This window comes from Dromiciops gliroides, chromosome 3 (genome assembly GCF_019393635.1).
Source record: "Dromiciops gliroides isolate mDroGli1 chromosome 3, mDroGli1.pri, whole genome shotgun sequence".
NCBI lineage: Eukaryota > Metazoa > Chordata > Mammalia > Microbiotheria > Microbiotheriidae > Dromiciops > Dromiciops gliroides.
In genome coordinates, this window is record NC_057863.1 from 34,479,271 (window position 1) to 34,497,957 (window position 18,687).

The window sequence follows — 18,687 nt, forward strand, 5'->3', positions numbered from 1 at the left end:
TTCATGTAGGGGTAAGAAGCTTCAAATCTGGTTCTCCAGTTTCTCAACCAAAAATGCTCATTTGAACAATAACGTGAAGTATGGCATAAAGCAAGAAGTATTTTCTTTTTTTTTTGTTTTTTTTTTGTTTTGTTTTTTTTTTGCAGGCAATGGGGGTTAAGTGATTTGCCCAGGGTCACACAGCTAGTAAGTGTCAAGTGTCTGAGGCTGGATTTGAACTCAGGTACTCCTGAATTCAGGGCCAGTGCCTTAACCACTGCACCATCTAGCTGCCCCCAAGAAGTATTTTCAAAAAAGAGATCAATCACTCTGCTAGAGGGTATCTTATACAATTCCCCATGGTTGGTGAGGCCCTCCTGGTTCTTTTATTTCAGATGACATTGTATTGACTGCTTCAAACCCCAGGATGTTAGAGGATATCCTAAATGACTACTATGATTAATGAAACAAAATTAATCTAATAATCCACGCTGGAAAAGTCAACTGGTTGAAGACTATTTCCCAGAATATGACTGTAATAGGGGTCTCTGGTCCATGGAATGACTCCAGCTGTGCATATATTTGGGATAACCACTGTAGATGGGAATAGGGAAGGGAAGAGGAATTTATTAAGCACTTACTATATGCCAAGTACTGTGTGTTTAGTGCTTTTTCAGATATTATCTCAGTTGATGGACATTGAATCTAGTTCAGAATTTAATAGGAGATTAAGAAAAAGAGTGGGTCAGGGATTGGTGCAGTGCTTTTGATAATATCATACTGTTCCCTGATACAAAGGTTCATCTTATCAGAAGAAATATTCTTCTTGCAATGTTATATCATTGCCAGTCTCCCACTACCATCATCTCCAAATAATTAAAGTTGAATATGGAATGAGAGTCAATGGTATCATCCATTGTGGGTACAAGTGGGCTATAGAATATTTTTTAAGATAACTTTTTTTATTTCTATCTTTTGCTTTTACTTCACTTGAATGTCTTCCTCCATCCATAGAACCATCCAACATAATAAATAATAGTCTTTAAAAATCTGAGAAAAAAAAGTGTTCAGCACAAGCATTGAACACATCATAAGAATCTGAAAATATACCCAATTTTTCATGCCCATGGCCTTCTCACCTCTAAAAAGGATTAGGGGAAAATTACTTCTCTTGCCTCTTTATTGGTCTCATGTTTCTTTTTTGTTATTTTGTAACATACATTTTAAAAATCATTTTGTGCTTCTTTCTATTTACATTGTTGTAGCCATTGTGCATGGGGCAGCTAGGTGGAACAGTGCCAGTCCTGGAATCAGGAAGACTCATCTTCCTGAGTTCAAATATAGTCTCAGATACTTATTAGTTGTGTGACTGGGCAAGTCACTTCACCCTGTTTGCATCAGTTTTCCTCATCTGTACAATAAGCTGGAGAAGGAAATGACAAACCACTCCAGGGCCTTTGCCAAGAAAACCCCAAGTGTGGTTAAAAAGAGTTAGACATGACTGAAATGACTAAACAAAAAGAAGTCCATGCATGTTGTTTTCTTGCCTTTGATTACTTTACTCTGCATCAGTGAGATAACAATGAATTGTTTAGCAAACCTTAAATTGCTATTATTAATATAATAAATTAATATTAATTAATCTAGTGATAATGTTATTATCAGTTCATGTAAGTCTCTCCATACTTCTCTGTTTTCATCATATTCATAATTTCTGACAGCACACTAATATTCTGTCATATTCATGTCCCAGATGATGGGTATTTATTTAGATTTCAGGTTTTTCATGACACAAAAGGGGCTGCTAGAAATACTTTAGTGTATTTTGGTATTTTCTTTTTATTAGTGACCTCCTTGGAAAACATTCCTAGTAGTGGGATATTTCGGTCAAAGCTACATCATCTTTTTAAAGACAACCTTTGCTGAAGAAGTGGTCTAAGAGATGGAAAACTTACAGGTGTAAACACTCCTAATAAAGCAGAGTACAACCCACCCAAGTCTATCCATACTGGGCAACTCTTGTCCATGTCCTCCCATAAATTCACTATGGGAGTCCAGCTATTGTTTTGTAGGCATTCATTCCTTCCCACCTAACATTATCAGTATAAAAGTGGAGCATATTCAACATCAAAAGAATTTGGCCATAAAAAGCTACTGTAGTGTCAGGGAAGACTCAGAAGAAGACAATGCTGAAAACAGACATAAACCAAACTTCAGAGAAAAATGCGAATTGGACATAGGGCCAACTAAAATTTCTGGAAGAGTTAAAGCAAGAAGAAGCTAGGAAAATGTCTCAAACTTCTTTGTGTCTCTCCTTTTTCTCCCACTAATGCTCAGCATAACATGCAGCACTGGGTACTCAATAAGTATCTATTAATATTTAAATTCACATAAACATCTGTATAGTTCATAATTTATTTCTAAAAATTAAAATATCTGAGTGATTAGACAATTTCATTTTAATCCCAATGTCTTGACACTTTATCCTTAAGCTAAAAAAGATTTGCTATCACTTCACGATCATTTATTCCACAAACATTTATTAAGTGTCTACTGTTAATCAGGAACTATGAGAGGTTCTGAGGACACAACAATAAAAATGAAATAATCCCTGCCTTCAAGCAGTTTGCATTCTATTTGAGGAAGTGATCTGTACAAGATATATATGGAATATTATGTATACAGTGATTTGTAAATATGACTGTACTAAATTAAAAAAAATTCACCTTGGTATGGAAAATCTGTGAATCTAGGTGTATTTTCTCCGAGGGAAGTTATATTTACTTTTGGAAAACTAGAATGTTTAGAGCAAACATACACAAAAAAGACAAAAAAACCAAACCCTGACAGTTATGGGGGACAAACAGAAAAACATCCCATTAAATAATCGAGTGGCTATGCTTTTAGGGAGTTCCACTGAAAAAGAATAAAACCACTATTGTAAGGCTTGACCAGTTATGGAACATGTTTAAAAGTGAGATGGAATGAAACAATTTAGTGTCTTTATGACATCTGGCTTGTAGCAGGGCTGACGGATGTCAAGGCAAACTCTGAGGAAAGCACTGATGATACCAGCGTTAAGTGGAGATCAACAGGGACTCTCTTGCTGAGCCAATTTTCTATTCTTGTGTAGAAACAGAAAACATAGAGTGATGGGCACAACATCTGTTGAATTGTTTTTATGTGCCAGCCTGAAACACTCTTTTTGGTTTGAAAGGCAGAGTTTTCAAAAAAGGGAGATGGGGGTGGGGTGAGGCTAGGGAGAAGCGCTACAAAATTAAGAGGACAGAAAATATTTATGTTAAATTTTTTTCACCAGAAATACTGTAAAATCTTCACTGAAAATAAGATGATGAGTTAGTTGACAGCAGAGCTGAGGAATAGAGACTAGAAATTCTAGATTTTGGGGGGATATAGTGACAATTAGATGAAACAATGACTTGGTACAGTTGGGCTTTGGGGATGGCAATAACCATTTGTCACATAAGTTCCTGTCGCCTGCTGATTTACGGGGAGACAATAGTATTGGAGAGAAGGGAGGTAATGGCCCATCTGTCTAGGGAGAAGGAGATGCCTTATAATGTGGCAACAGCAGGGAGTTGGTATACATCTGACTGCAGATGGTGCCTTCTCTTTTTCTGGAGCTGTCCAGATTTTGGCTGAGAGTGAAGGGGAGGGTACAACGTAGATATATGGAGAGGAGATTACAGTAAGCACTGGGAAGAATGGCAGTCATTTTTGTTGTACTTATGATGAAAGAGATGTACAATAGTAGAAGAATGTGGGGTCTTGTACACAGTAAGCACTTAATAAATGTTTGTTGATTCTTTTAAAAGAAAATCAGATGCCCCTTCATATTCAGTAGTGACTACAGGCCATTATTTGCCAATAAATAGTTAGAATGTTACAGAATTACATAGAGGATAAATTAGGATTGAAATCAGAGGAAAAAAAAAACACACAACTTCTTAACAATCAGAGATAGATAGCCATCTGAAAAGTGTATTGGACTACCCTTACAGGACTTGGGTTCCCTGTCATTGGAAGGCTGGAAATGTCCTGATTATTTTATTGGGAATGTTGTGGTAGAATTTGGGGGTGGGTATTGGTTGTACTAACTGGCCTCCATGGTCTCTTCCAACTCAAAAATTTTGTAGTCCATAATTTGATTATGTATTAATACAATATTATAAAATGCTACATAAATGTGAATTGTTATTATTATTTGAATGCTAATTATTAAGAGTCCACTGCATCAAGTCCATCATTTTTGTGGACTATGTCGGATTTCTAGGGATTGATTGCCTGGAGGGTGGACATGAAAAGTGAGCTACTTAGATGAAGAGGGATGGCTGGGGGAAGGGAATAATGATTTATATAGGACTTACTATGTGCAAGTCACACTTTGTGTTTAACAATTATTATCTCATTTGATCCTCACAACAACACTGGGAAGTAGGCACTATTATTATTCCCATTTTAATAGCTGAAAAAAATCGAGTCAAACATAAGTTAAGTGATTTCCCCAGCATCACACAGCTGATAAATTTCCTAGGCTCCATTTGAACTCAGGCCTTCCCAATTCCAGGACCAGAGCTATACCCACAGTACCACCTAGACATTGAAAAACACAAACACACACACACACACACACACACACACAAGTTCAGCTATGTGGGAGATTCAACTCTGTCAATGAGTGGCTTTGACAGTTGGCAAATTATTCCACCTCTTTGGCTTCCATCCATTTGTCTTTAAAATGAGAAAATTAAACTAGGTTGTCTCTGATATCCTTATAAGTAACAACATTTTAGGACCAATGGGAAAAGTGTGTGTGTGTGTGTGTGTGTGTGTGTGTGTGTAGGGGAGGGAACAATGTTCTTTACAATTCCATTTTCCAACTTGAAAAACTTTATTTTCACCATGCATGTAGTATCATAGAACTGTTAAAATTCAGAGTAGTTATAGAGTGAATGATGTAAAGTCAGAAAGCTCTGGGTTCAAATCCCAACTCAAAAACTTACCAGCTGTGTGACTTTGGACAAGCATTATAAATCTCTTAGAAGTGTGAATGACCTGACTATTCTGAACAATACGATAATCCAAGACAATCCCCCCAAAACATTGATGAAACATACTATCCACCTCCAAAGAAAGAACTGATACTGATGTAAGACACTGAAGCATACTATTTTTCACATTCTTTCATTAAGTGACAAATATGGTGATGTTTTGCATGATTATATATGTATAACCCATATTGGATTGTTTGCTGCCTCAAGAAGGGGGGAGGGGAGGAAGGGAAGGAGGGAAAGAGATTGGAACAGAAAAATATAAATAAAATGTTTAACCTTCTAAGAAAAGCATTATAAATCTCTGACTCTCAGTTTCACCATCTGTAAACTGGGAATGATGAGAGCAAGGGTTGTTGTGAGGATAAAATGAGATAATATATTTTAAATCTCTACTACCAGCAGCCAGCCATCATCATCCTCATTCATTTAGAGTTGGAAGAGATCTTAAATAAACTAACAAAACTTGGCAGCCAAGTGTTAAGAAATTATACAAGAATCTCCTCCACAGTGTGAATCCCAATGTTAAATCTACAAGAAATTTCAGAAATCTATTTTAAAAGAAAGTCATTATCGACTCTAGTAATGCTAGGAGATGCAACTGTCAGATCATCTTCTCATTACAATAAGTGAAAAGTTTTGCAGGGATGGGGAAAAAAAGATTTGATGAACATTTTAAAGAGAAACTGAAGCAACACTTTCCCTGAATTTGACAAAATAATCTTAGAAAATAGACTCCCTCCAGATTATTTGAAATCATGTTATAGTTTTTATGGCTTTTATGTGATCAGGTTAATCAAAATAATCTCTGCAAAATAATCTTTCTCCTTCAAAATGGGAGCAATTTCTAAAGTCAATATGAGATAAAAAAGAGGCCCTGGTTCCTTTTCTCAATGCAGGGATTTTGTTTGATTCCTTAAATAATAAGGGAGATACTGTGATTGACAGAAAGAAAGCCCTTTCCATCTCCCAGATCATTCAGAAAAGAGTCAATTGAACTCTGTACTTATGAGGAAGGCAGAACAAGAAAACCACTTTTTGCCAGACAATCATGATGGTGATCCCACTAAATCTGTGCCTTTGTTAAAGGATGAGAAAAGTGGTGATTGTTTTAATTTAATTTAACTTAATTTTAATTTTATTTTTAACCCCAAAGATGGAAAACTGGAGCCCATTCACATGGTTAGATTTGTGTGTGTCCAAGGAAGAAATAACAATGTAACATAGGGACCTTCCTGCCAGAAAGAGCTACTTTATCCCATGTTCAAACCTGTTTACTTTGGCCACCTTCTAGGATCTGGGTCCATGGATAAGTTGGTTCTTGTATCAGTGCAACTGTACAAAAGCTAGGAGCCAGAAAGGGAACTTCCATACATTTTTGGTTTTCTGTTTGTGTCCTATGTCTGTGCTATCTCCTTCTCCCAGATTTAGAGTGTTATAACGCCTCTCAGGGTACCAGGACAACCGTAAGGGGCTGTTTTCTTCTTCTTTACTGTCATTAACTTAAATTCCCATTGGTTATATTTCCCCCATTTACTAGGAATCCTTTGACTGACCCCCAGTTCCATTTAAACACAATATCAGGTAGCTTTCAGAAAAGACTATTTGTCAAAGATATTGCAAGAGTAAAATGCAAACATTGCTTTCACCTGCTCCTGTACCTCCCCGAGTCACATTTTCCATTCCACTTCTTTGATCTCTTGAGAGAGTAGGCTCAGCTTATAATACATAATATTATATGTAATATAATTTCCTATATAATAGGTGGCAACTGTGCTTGAAATCAGAAAGTTTCATCTCCCTGAGTTCATATCAGGCCTCAGACACTGACTAGTTCTGTGACCTAGGGCAAGTCACTTCACCCCGTTTGCCTCAGTTTCTTCATTTGTAAAATGAGCTGGAGAAGGAAATGGAAAACCACTCTAGTATCTTTGTCAAGAAAATCCTGGGGCAGCTAGGTGGCGCAGTGAATAAAGCACTGGCCTTGGATTCAGGAGGACCTGAGTTCAAATCCAGCCTCAGACACTTGACACTTACTAGCTGTGTGACCCTGGGCAAGTCACTTAACCCCAATTGCCTAAAAAAAAAAAAGAAAAAAAAAGAAAATCCCAAACGGGGTCATGAAGAATTGGACACAATGGAAAAATGACTGAACAGCTGCAACATAATATTGTTCTCAACAAATTCTTGTCTAACAGTGGAATTATTCAATGTTGAGTTCTTCTTTCAGCTACCCCTGGATTGGAAACCTGAAGATCCTCCCAGAATGATTTCCAAAAGTTCAGTTCTTGTTCCTTGAAGCATTGGGATTACACTGGCTACACCCCTGAACTCTGGAATGCTGGAATGTTAAGTGAGTCTCCATTTCCTTCATATACTGGAGACATTTAATGCTTCTGCTCTGGTTTTATATTCAAGCTCTCATACAGTGAAATATTAATGAGTGCCCTGGACTTTTTAAAGTTACAAGGTTATAGGCTGTATTCTTTTTGCCAGTCACCCTCCCCCTCCCCGTCTCTGCCCCCTCCCCAAGGGGGCAGAGGCAAAATGGCAGTAGCTAAATCTGATGTCTTTTGGAATCCTTCTGCAGTACTTCAGCCTCAGTTTCCTCATCTATAAAACGGGAATAACAATAACATCCACTTTACAGCATTAATGAGATATTGTGTATCCTCACTTTGTATTTTGCATTTACAAACTCACCTACTCACTAAAACTCATTTATGTCCCCAAATTACAAGCCCAAACCCCAACTAAAATGTATTTATAGACACATGCAGAACTGAAAAATTTGAGTTGTGCATACCCACAATCCTAGCTGATATAGATATAGGGGCCAAATTTAATATGTGGAGATTTAATTGGGTTGCTCACCATAATATTGGGGTTCAGAAAATAATGAAGGACCTCTACATACAAAACTTCCTCCCCCACAAACTTCCTTTTTAGTTATTTCTCCCAGGCCAATAAGAAAGGAGCTTAACAGCCTCTTTTCCACAAACGAATCAGGTTTTATTAATAGGAATAAAATACACAGCAAAGGTGAAATTAATAAAGTCAAGGACAAGGGAATAGGGAAAGAGGAAAATGGATAATCCCCCTAACTCTATCAAAAACCTATACAACCCCCAAACTTGCTTCCAGCTCAGCTAATTCAAAGAGCCAAGCTCATTGTATTAACTCACTGCCTGGGGTCTGTAGTTTCAATGAGAGACAGCTGTGCAGCCAAGGCCCATAGGACAAAACCGTCAGGAAAAACCTCTCTCGCCTCCACTCCTGGAAGCTCAGCGACCCGGAAAAGACAGAGCTTCCCTCAGCGAGTGTTTACTCTCCCTCCCCCAAAAGGGAGGTCCTTCAAAATTGCCTGTGGAGAGTGGTTCCCCTGCTGATATCAGCAGTATATGTCATTCAGGGCAGGCCAGGCAAGGCCCATATCCAATCATCCCTAGCTGGTTTGCCAAACAGTACTAGGTCATTCAGGTGAGACCCCTAGGCATCTGCCAAATTCCATTATTTTACCACAAAGGCAACTCTCTGCTTTCTTGTTTTAGCTCTCATACTATAAACAAGGTCATTTTTTGTGGGCTAATTATTAGTGCCACACTTTTCTCATTTTTGTGATTTTGCTTTTAAAATGACACCAAAGTGTAGTAGATATTAAAATGCTGTCTAGTGTTTCCAAATGCAAGAAGGTTGTGATGTGCCTTATGGAGGAAAAAATGTGTGCTAGATAAGCTTTGCTTAGACATGAATTACAGCATTCTATGTTAATGGATCAGGAATATGACATAGTCATACATAAATAAAAATAAAACAATTAAAAATATTTGAAGGGCAGCATTCTCAATTGTAAAGAGGTCCTTGGGAGCAGGGATGGGTTTATTTCTGCTTTTCTATCCCCATTGATCAGAGTGGTTCTCTGTACATAGCAGGGGCTTAATATATCTTTGTTTGAATATAATTGAATAAGTAAAATAATCTAAATTCTTCATGTAGCCAGTGAAAGCACCCATTGGAATGTAAGTTTCTTGAGGGCAGCACCTGTTTCATTTTTATATTAATCTCTTCAGTGCCTAATAGGGTACCTGGCTGAGTATGTGCTTAATATATTTTTGTTGAATCGAATGAGTTTGTTTCTCAATACAAATATTATACCTTACTCCATGAAAGGTCTCTTATAACAAAGTAGAATGACAGTGATCTAATTTGAAAGTGCGTACAACATTCTACATCTATTTTTTAATAATACAAATCTATTTTATTTCCTTCCCACTGTGGTAAAATAATGGAATTTGGCAGATGGCCAGGGGTCTTTCCTGATTGACTTAGTAGTGTTTGAATTGGGTGTGAATGAGAAACTACTAAGTACTCACTTAAAGATGATTAGATTTGAGCCACACCTGATCTGCCCTGTCAGACCTAGCTTAACTTGGCCAACCCTGAGAAGGAGTGTCCTCAGAGACTGTGTACTGCATCATCTATGGGGAACCAGTCTCAGCCACATAACTTTAAGGACCTCGCCTTTGGGGGAGGGAGAAAAAGGTAGAAAAGGGCACCCCAACAGGAAATAGCAAACACACTTGGTCTCTCTCTCTGACCTTGGAGGAGCATACTGAGCAGACTACAGGCTGAACAGCTGACTCCCATAGAAATTCTGGACCTCTGGTGGTGAGTTAAATCCAGCCCTTTGAATTAGCTGAACTGAAAGCAAGTTTTGCTAAAGCCAGGGAAATTATTCATTTTCCTCTTTCCCTATTCCCTTGTCCTTGACTTTATTAATTTCACATTTGATGTGTATTTTATTCCCATTAAATAAAACCTGATTTGTTTGTGGAAAAGAGGCTGTTAAGCTCCTTTCTTATTGGCCTGGGAGAAATAACTAAAAAGGCAGTCTCGGGGGGAGGAAGCTTTGGATGTAGAGGTCCCTCATTATTTTCTGAACCCCAATATTATGGTGAGCAACCCAATTATTTAAGTCACCCCATATTAAATTTGGCCCCTACACCACCACTCACCCCACTTGTGTGTGTGTGTGTGTGTGTGTGTGTGAATTATTTACTTGAAAAAATATGCTTAGTCAAGAAAAATTTATCTCACTGGCTATATGCCACATATGTGTGTATGCAGGTATGTTCATGTGTATGTGTACACATATGACATATATGTATGTGTGTGCATGTGTATGATGTGTGTATGTGATGGTATATGTATGTGAATGTGCATGTGTGTGTCTGTGTCTGTGCCTGTGTGTGTGTCTGTGTAGGTATATGGGTATGGCTATGTATATATGTGTGTCTTGTTCTGTATCCCGAGTCTATTATCTTTGTCAGGAAGTGGATTGCATTTTTCATCATCAGTCCTCAGAATCATGAATGGTCATTGTATTGGTCAGAAATTTATACCTTTGAAAATTGTTTGTCTTTATAGCATTATTATTATATAAATTTTTTCTCATGATTCTGCTCTTTTAATTCTTCACCAGATTGTAAAATTAACATAGATGTAATAATTTTGAATGAGATATTAGCAAAGGGGTTAGAACAACATATCACAAAAACTATATGCTATGACCAGGTTGGAATTATACCAAGCATACAGAATTTGTTCAATATTGGGAAAACTTTAAACTTAATTAACCATATTATTAACAAAATCAACAAAAATAATATAATTATATAAATAGATGCAGAAAAAAATCTTTTGACAGAATATAACATACATTTCTGTAAAAAGAATAACAAGAACAACAAAACAAAACACTGGAAAACTTGGGCATAAATAGACCTGCACTTGAAATAATACATACTCTATATCTAAAATAAAAAGTTGTCATTATATGTTACATAGATAAACTTTCATAATTTCTAATAAATGCAGGATGACCATTGTTACTATTTCTACTTGATATAATGCTGACAGAGTACTGGCTAATTCTGACCATAGAAATATAACTAGAAAAATAAATTGAGAGAAGCATAGGTAAAGGAGAAAAAACCATCACTTTTTATAGATGACATCATGTTGAACTTAAAGAACCCTAAAGAGTTGACTAAAAATTAATTGAATCAATTTATAATTTCAGAAAATGTGCAGGATACAAAACAAATCCACACAAATCTTTAGCATTTCCATATGATGCCCATAAAACCCAATTGGAAGAGTGTGGAAGAGAAATTCCATTTAAAATTGCTACCAAATGTACAAGGACTATATAAACACAACTACAAATCATTTTCTTTTTAATAAACATAAAGTTCAAGTCAAAGTCAACTGAAAAGAAATGAATTTGGCAAATTCAATCCAAGTTATAGTGCATGCATTGCAGTAATTATTTAACATGGTGTGCACAAATGAGAAGAAATTTGAGTCATTGAGGTCTGTACTATCACCTTCAGTTGGCAAAGCCTCAGAATAGGGATGAGTTGTATTATCTTGCTGTTAACTTCATTTTAACATTGTGTCTAAAATGTAAATTTAAAAATCTTTATATGGAAGTTAAAAAGTAACATGATATCTGTTATTTTTCTTAGCATCATTAATTTTGCAAGAATTTAATGAGCTGAACTCCCAAGAAATTAAAACTTTTAGAAAAGGGAAATAACTTTAGAATGTTTTAGATAATTGTTTTAAATTTTCAATAATTATATTTAAATTTAATTGTCACATTTTATTGTCTTTTTTAAAAAGCAAAAATATCTTTTTTGATGCATGCATTACCATTTGAAAAGAAAATCCACCAAAGCACCTAAAAGTAATATGAGCAAAGACAATAGAAACAGTTTAAGTAGCAGAAATGTAAAAATGTAAAAACAAAAACAGCCTAGAAAATACAAAACCACTATACTTATCATTGGGATTCACTAGTACTATTATTTATGGAGAGTTTGTCCTGTGCAAATACCATCTTTGTTTTTTGAAACTGCTGTAGGTGTAGATAGTAGGAAAACTAATAAATTGAAATGACGTATTAAAATTGTACATACATGCAGAATATGTGGCAAGACAAGATAACTTCTCAAGAGAAAACTTAGGAAAAACTCAGGTGTGACCTTTAAAACATCACTTGCATTATGGAAATTTGTTTACAGAATTACAGTCATTGTACATTTCTGTATCAGAGTATGAATTTTAGATCTTGCATTGATTTTTTAAAGGATTAAAATGATTGAAATTGTTCATTTCTCCATGAGTTATAATGGCCAAAGAACTCACCACCATGTGGCCAACCTACTGGTCATGAACCTAAAAAACATCTTAGCAATCACTTAACTTACTTGGCCAGTGGAGAAAAATGGTGGCCAAAAGCAATATCAATTTAAAATATCAATTCATTTGTAAAATCTTATGAAAAAGGGATAGCAAAGCCAGTTTGAAGAAAGTTTGGCAAGAGACGCAAATAAACAAAGTCATGCCAAAGGCATTGAAGGATGAAATGTAAGGTGGGAAATAAAATAAGGTTGCATTGTAAAGTCCATGAGTTAACTTGATCTTTGTGGTTGGGCCCAAGCATTAACATGATCCAATGTATTTCCTGTTCTGAAATCATCCAATTTCACTGGCTCTTCAACTGTACTTCTCTGGATAACTGCTTGTTCTTTATTTTATGTCCTTTCCTTTGTAGAGTTGACTTTCTCAATATACAAGGAAAATATTTTGCACCCCCAAAATTCTTTCTCACTGACCCACAACTATAATTTTCCATTCTTACTCTTTGACTGCCTTCAACTTCCCATTATCCCTAGACTCTCCTAATCCTGGTTAACCTTGCTACCTACATCTTTATTTTACTTCATTTTTGATCCTAAAGGAGACCTAGGCCTTTCTGCTCTGTTCCCTTTGCATCTCCCCACTTTTCAATGCATACAGAGCTCCCTTGGATGATATTTGAAGTTCTGTATCACGTCATTCTCTTTCTGACAGATGCAGCCTTTAAAATAAGCTGTGTGAGGCACACAAACTGAAAATAAACCCTTATTTGAGGGCTAGGTGCGTCATACCTGCAAATAACCTCATTTATCTAGAGAAATATATCTAATGCTTATTGTATAAATACCAGTGTTTCAGCAAACTTTATAATACCATCTGTCACTTGCTCTTGTATGATACATAATTCAATGTATCCCTTACTTTAGCTTAGCCTCTGTATATGCTTCAAGGTTCTTATATGTGTCTCAACATACTGTGACAAGCATATAAGTGTTATGAAAATTACATAAAATATTACACTGAGATTAAATCATGCTTTTAGGAAAAAGAGACTTTGAGACAAATATTTCTTCTTTTCCTGAAAGGTGCACCATTGTGGAGTCAATTAGTTGACATACATTGCCAGCCTCTGAATCCATTTTAATTGGTTAATACATACACACACACACACACACACACACACACACACACACACACACACACACACAGGTGAATTTTAAATGCAGAGATCTCTGTAGCTAAAAGTCCTCTGGCAGTGACAATCTCAGACAGGAACAGTTGCTAGAAAAGAAGTTAGTAATATTAATATAAAATGTAAAGTCAGGAGCATATTGGAAGGGACAAATAAGATATTGTTTTCATCTTTATCACCCATATGACATATTTTTCCAATATAATAGTAATTTTTTCTAGTTGTGAACAAAATCCAGATTAAATGTTGTCCTCAGGAACAGAGCTGATATAGTTTCTATTGTGTACATTTTTCAGATGATGTATATTTTAAATAACCACAAGAAGGGACTAGTGATTCTGAAATTAACATATCAGGTATGGACTTTCAGGGGGCAGAGTCAAGATGGCAGAGAGAAGCCAGGAAGTTGCCTGAGCTTTCACGTGTTTCCCTCCAAAACAACATTAAATCAAGCCTCTAAACATATTTTGGAACTACAGAACCTACAAAAAGAGAGACACCATCCTCTGACTTGAGATAATTTAGAAGACTTCTGGAAATGTCTGTCTCACTTGGGTGAAAGGGGAGGGCAGCTCAGCTTATCATCGGTCAGCTCAGTGGGCAGCTAGACACTGCTGCAACTGAACACAGCTGATAGTGGGGCAGCTGAGAGTGGTGCAGCTGAGAGCAGTAAGAAACTTGCAACAGTTAACCCTGTGCCCCAGAAGCAGACTTCAATTTTATAAGTTTTAAAATAGGCTACAACATGAGCAAAAAACAAAAGAAGACCCTTACCATTGACAACTTCTATAGTGAAAGGGAAGACCAAAACTCAAACTCAGATGAGTTTGTCAAAATGCCTACAAGTGAAGACTCAAGTGGGAAGATGACCTTGTCTCAGGCAAGACCAAAAAACCTTCTTTGAAGATCTCAAAAAGGCCTTTAAAAACCAAATGAGAGGGGGGCAGCTAGGTGGCACAGTGGATAGAGCACCGGCCCTGAAGTCAGGAGTACCTGAGTTCAAATCCGGCCTCAGACACTTAACACTTACTAGCTGTGTGACCCTGAGCAAGTCACTTAACCCCAATTGCCTCACTAAAAAAAAAAAAATTAAAAAAAAAAAACCAAATGAGAGAGCTAGAAGAAAAAAAATGGAAAAAGAAATGAGAGAAATGAGAGTTACACTGCCAAAAGAAACACAAACTTGACTGAGGAAAACAATTCCTTCAAAAATACAATTGGCCAAATGGGAGAAAAAAAAACTGTCCCAATGGAAAAAGAGGTGCAAAAGCTTACTGAGGAAAATAAGGCCTTAAAAATTAAAATTGGGCAGATGGAAGCTAATAACTCTATGAGACACCAAGAATCTGTCAAGCAGAATCAAAACACTGAAAAAAAAAAAAGAAATGTGAAATATATCATTGGAAAAGCAACAGAGCTGGAAAATAGATCCAGGAGGGATAATCTGAGAATTATTGGACTGCTTGAAAGCCATGTTCAAGAAAGACACCATATTCCAGGAAATTATCAAGGAGAACTGCCCTGAAATTGTAGAATCAGAGGATAAAATCATCCTTGACATATCAGGTATGATTCTGTTCTTTTCTGATGTCACATCACAATGTAGAATCATATTGAGATTATGGTACACCCCAATCCTCAGATTTACCAGAGGATAAAACACATTGTATAGCACTTTGAAAACACCAAAATGCTAAGAAAATGATCACTATTATGTTTCTTCCATCCTGTTTTTGTGAAATTGATGCTTTGAACCCAAGGATAATACTTTACATTTATCCCTGTTGAGGTTTGTCTTTCAGTCCAGTGCTCTACCCTGAAAAGATCTTTTTACTACTTGATTTTGTTATAAAAAGTTTTAGAAATATCTCTCTCCCAGCGTTGAGTCATCTTTAAATTTGTTGATGGGGTAGCTAGGTGGTACAGTGGATAAAGCACAGGCCCTGGGTTCAGGAGGACCTGAGTTCAAATCCGGCCTCAGATACTTGACACTTATTAGCTATGTCACCCTGAGCAAGTCACTTAACCCTCATTGCCCTGCAAAAAAAAAAAATTGTTGAAGTATTATCTAAACCTTCATCCAGTCATTGATGGAAATATTAAATGGCACAAGGCCAATAATAAATTCTTGAGGATGATCACAGGAAGCTCCTTCTGTATTGCAATCAAGCCATTTATAACTACTCTTAAGTCCATCCACAGATGTGCTGATAAAACGTTTAACAAATGACTCTCTGAAAGTAATGTATGCATGACATGTTTTTAAGTTTAATCTTCATTATTAATTTTTTCTCCATTACTTCCTTAAATCTAGAAATAAAAAAAATGATAAATTGAGCCATGAACTATATGGTATTTGCTGATTTCTAAGGTGTACTCACAATGAGAATTTAACAACATTTACAACCTAGAATTTAACAATTTACAAACAAATAAATGACAACTTACAACCAAATTTAATAACATTTAAACAAAATTTAACCAGCTCCCGTCAGCTGGTATAAGTTAGAATTAGTTACATATCTCTCAATCTATTCCAAAACCAATTATATAGACTATCCAAATCTAGTTGTATTACTTTCTAGTCTTTTCATCTTCTACACAAGAGTAGTATGGGATACTTAGATATTTAGACTGATATCACATACTTTGCTAAAATCTAGGAAAACTATGTTTAAAATCATTACTCTTCTCTACTAGTTTAGCAATTGTATCAAAAAAGAAAATAAGGTCACCTTGGAATGACCTGTTGATGACACCAAGCCAGCTTTTGGTGATTACCACTTCCTTTTCTAGATAGTCATTAATCACCTCCTTAATTATCTATATTGAATTTCCTCAGGAACTTGAAGCCAAGTTCCCTGGCCTAAAGTTTTTATACTTAACCTTCTCCCCATTTTTAGAGACAAGGACATTTTGCCTTCTTTTCTCCTATGGTATCTCTCTGATGCTTCATGATTTTTCAGATATCATTGACAGTACTAATTAATCCTAATTGCCTGTTCTTTGGGTATCTGAGGATGTGGGTCATCTGGGCCTGCTGACTTAAATTCATTAAGGGTAATTAAGTGCTTTCTTATTATTTTCTTAATTATTTGGTGTTAACAAAAGTTACCTACTATGTGCCAAGCACTGTGATGAGTACTTTACCAATATTATCTCATTGGATCCTCACAAATCCTGGGAGTTAAATGCTATTTTATCCCCACTTTACAGAAGAGAAAACTGAGGCAAACAGAAGTTAAGTGATTGGCCCAGGATGAAGCAGCTAGTAAGTATCTGAGGACAGATTTAAACTAGGGTCCTTCTTGACTTCAGGACTAGTGCTTTATCTACTGTGGACCATGCTTTTTTTTTTGTTCATCTCCTACAATCTGTTTCACACCCCCCCCTATATTTTACATACTTAAAAAAACAACGACAAATCTGTTTTTTGTTTTTGTTGTTGAGTTTCCTGCATATCCACATTGATTTCATCAGATGACTCACATTTTGCCTCCTCAGTAGAATTGTTTGCCTTTGTGTCTGTGTAATTTCATTATTGAGAGTTTCTTATTCCTCGGCAGTAGGTTTACCCAAAACCTGCTTGGCTGCCATTTCAAATTGTTGAATCACATTGAGCTTTTAATCTACTATAGTATGTAGGTATTTTTTTCCAGAGAAATAGTTTTCTAGATGTGTCTTCTACATCCATCCCATCTAATCGAAATAAAGCATATTTTTGCAACCCAAGTATAAAATTTCATTTTTGTTCCTAGTGAATTTCAATTAGTTCTATTTGGTCCAATCTTGTAGCCTACAGCCTACCAAGACGTTTTTGAATCTTAGCTAGCATTCATTGTTCTAGTTATTCTTGTGTCATCAGCAAATGTGATAAGTATGGAATCTATGTTATTTTAAAATCATTTATGAAAATGATAAATAGCATATGACAAAGAAGAGATCCCTGAGGTAGGCCACAGGAGACTTCCTTCTAAGTTGAGATAGGACTATTAATAACTAATCACTGGACATGGCCATTTAACCAGTCCTGGGTCTGTCTAACTTGACTATTGTCTATTCCAAATCTCAATTCACCCTCCCCCAAGAAATCTATGCAATACTTTATCAAATGATTTCCCCCCAATCCAAATAAAATATATCTAAAGCATTCCCCTGGTTTACCAATTTAATAAACTTGTCAAAAATTAAAACAAGGTTAGTCTGAAATCTATTATTACTGAAATCACTTAATTTTAAATTTTATTGACATCTTTTGTATTTTACGTCACTTTCAGTTAAATATTTCTTCCCTTTCTATAAGATAAGCCATTCCTTATGACTGTAAGGTATTATACATGTATTATAGTAACCTTTCATAGGAAACAATTTCTTATGAAAGGGGCAGAAAAAAACATTATTTTAAATAAAGAAAAAGATAATCAACTATCAAAGGATGTTAGAGATGTCAGAGATGTACATTTGGATGCCTGAAAGGAATAGGAAAAGAACCTTGGTTTAATAAAAAGAGTGAAAACATGTATATGAAGAAATAGTTTTCAGAAAATGGACTATGGCACATATATATGTATACATACATACATATGAATGTATGTGTATGTAAACACATATTCAAGTCATATTGTAAAATGTCAGGTGATACCGCATTTATATATGATGGTTGAAGGTGGGGGTGTGGGCAAAGAAAGAACTTTTATTTATTAAAACTGGAAAATTGTGATTATGAAGAACAAAATTTCAAGGACATAGAATGTGATGTTGGACCAATTTGAGAACTGAAACCTTCAAAGCATAATTATAGTCCCTCAGCTCATTTATATTGACCTGTTTTGATATTTAACAGCAAGACTCACAGAATGAAAAATCTTTTAAGTTTTGGAGATTACGGGATGATAAAACAAGGACCGTTAATTTCTCAGAAGACAATTGGTGAGTTGAAAGTGAAAGGTGAGTCACTGTATACCAGGAGGTTCTGATTTAAGCCACTGAGGATATGTATAGGAAGAAGCTATTGTGATCAAGAGATTGGAGAACTTTCCAGGAAAGAGCAGACTCTGTAGGGCGTCAAAAGCATTTTTCTTGAAGCAGTTTGAAGAGCTCTGGAACAGAGGCTATCAGCTTATAGGAAGGCTTTGGCTGGGATTCCTTAATTGCCTGAATAAAGACTAGAGTTTCAGTCCATGCTCATTCTTAGTGCCACCTAATGGTGGTGTAACCTCTCAAAAGGGCTTCTTGCTC